The sequence below is a fragment of the Hakea prostrata genome, chromosome 4, assembly GCF_041222555.1.
Source record: "Hakea prostrata isolate BN-2017 chromosome 4, UWA_Hpros_2, whole genome shotgun sequence".
Taxonomy (NCBI): domain Eukaryota; kingdom Viridiplantae; phylum Streptophyta; class Magnoliopsida; order Proteales; family Proteaceae; genus Hakea; species Hakea prostrata.
In genome coordinates, this window is record NC_142603.1 from 22089179 (window position 1) to 22091548 (window position 2370).

Here is a 2370-nt window from a genome sequence, read left to right on the forward strand (position 1 = left end):
TCTCTTGGATCCCTTTGTAATCTATCAGTTTCAATACCTCCATCACTTGGTGTTAGAAACAATTTGCTTACAGGTTCCCCAGCTCCTACTATTTCTAATTCCTCTTCTCTGACTTTATTGGCTCTCCAATTTAACAAACTCTCTGGTTCTATTCCTGATAAATGGGGAGGTACCAGTCAATCTAATAAGCTTCAGAGCTTAACTCTTGACCATAATTCCTTCTCCAATTCGATACCGATGTCTTTGAGCAAGTTGATTCGACTAAAAGAAATTTCTCTTAGTCATAATTAGATAAATGAAACCATACCCATTGAAATCGAAAGTCTTTCAAAACTCCAAATACTAGATTTATCACAAAATAGGCTCACAGGAAGCATTTTAGCTTCTCTTACTAATCTGACTAGCCTAATTTCTTTCAATGTGTCCTATAATGAACTTTCTGGTCCTGTTCCCTTTCTCGTCTTAACAAATTCAATTCAACCTCTTTCTTTGGGAATCTTCAGCTATGTGGGAATCTCTACCTCCATCACAAGTTACCAGACACAAATTAGATAAGAAAGATATATTGGTCATAGTTATGGCAATCTTCCTAGTAGTTTTGGTAGTTTTGCTGTTACTGGGACACAAATTATTCTGTCACTAATGGCAACATGAGTGCAGCTGATACTGGTATTGGGGGTGAAGTAGGAGGGGGAACTGTTGTCACGATTGGGAGTGCAGTTGATACTGGAACTAGGGGTGAAGTAGGAGGGGAATTAGTTCACTTTGATGGACAATTGATTTTCACATCTGAAGATTTACGTAAAAAAACTGATGGGGTAAGGCAATGTACCTATGGGACTACGTATAAGGTGACATTAGAGGATGGGAGTGAAGTTATAGTAATTATCTTGGAGAAGATTGCAAAGAATAAAAGGGAATTTGCACTGGGGAAGATTCAACATCCGAATCTTTTGGTTCTTAAGGCTTATTACATGGGATCCAGAGGAGAGAAGCTTCTTGTGTTTGACTTCATGCCTAGAGGGAGTCTCACGTCATTTTTCCATGGTATGCTCCTTTTTACTAGTAACAATTTTTTCTACTTGTTCACGGTTATTATATAATCCCCTATCTAATCATTTTTAAATTTATGAACAGCCCGAAGACCAGACACACCAATTGATTGGCAAACTAGGATGAACATAACCAAGGATATAACAAGAGGCTTATGGTACCTCCACATAGAGAAGAATATAGTGCATGGGAACCTAACATCAAGCAACATATTGCTGGATGATAACAACAATTCCAAGATTGCAGACTATGGCATCTCTTAGCTTATCACTACTGATGTCAATTCCAATGCGATGGCTACTGCTGATTTGAAGGCTATCATTATCATGCACCTGAGCTCTCAAGAGCTCAACATGGCCAATACAATGACAGACATCTACAGCCTTGGGGTTATCATGTTGGAGCTCCTTACAGGGAGGCGACCAGATAGTGTAGATTTACCTTGGTGGGTGAAATATACGGTTAAGGAGGATTGGACTGAGGAGGCCTTTGATCAAGAGCTCATGAGGGATGCATCAATAACCGGTAATGAGTTGTTCCACACCTTAAACTTGGCTCTCAATTGTGTTGATGGTTCACCAACTGCAAGGCCAGAAGTTCAATGAGTGCTCGAGCAACTGGAAGAGATAAAACCAGAATTATGTTGAAGCCACTTACAGGGAGGCGATTAAGGAAGAATGAATGAACCGAATGAGTTGGATAGCACCTTAATATTGGTCTTTCATCGTGTTGACCATTCACCAACTGCGAGGCCAAAAGTTCTAGAGCTCCAGCAACTGGAAGAGTTTAAACCAGGAGTAGCTGCCATGTGAAAATTTTAGTTTTATGTTCATGGATTATATAAGGGCAACTAGGAAGAATGGAATTTATAAGCTATACTACAACAAAAACCAATTTTTTAGAAACCAGTCCATTAGAAATTATTTTTAGTATTCTGTAATGGTGTAACTAATGGGTTTAGAAGTAGTAGGTCTGAAAGATTATTTAGATGAATTCAGTATTAGAAGGTAACCTTACCTTTTTCCTTTTATGATGATAACAATTCAAATGAATGAGGAGAATCTAGTTTAATCTTCTTGTTTAAGAATTGATGCCCAATGAGTTTGTTTTTTTTTTTGGGGGGGGGGGGGGTTCCTTCTTTTTCTTTGTCTATGTTGAACAAATCTTTTGATCTAAAGGATTACCGTTACTGTTATTTTTTATCCTTATTATTCCAATACTAATAATTTTGGTTCAAATGAAATTTAATCTTGAGAATGGAAAAGCCAAGGAATGAGTTAATTTTGCTATTACAAGCCAGGATGGAATGACAACATA

At 37.8% G+C, this 2370-nt stretch overlaps 1 pseudogene; it reads left to right on the forward strand.

Annotated features, from left to right (window-relative positions):
- The first annotated feature begins 650 nt into the window (after positions 1-650).
- On the forward strand, positions 651-1700 carry LOC149018502 (putative leucine-rich repeat receptor-like protein kinase IMK3 pseudogene; annotated as a pseudogene).
- The last annotated feature ends 670 nt before the right edge of the window (positions 1701-2370 follow it).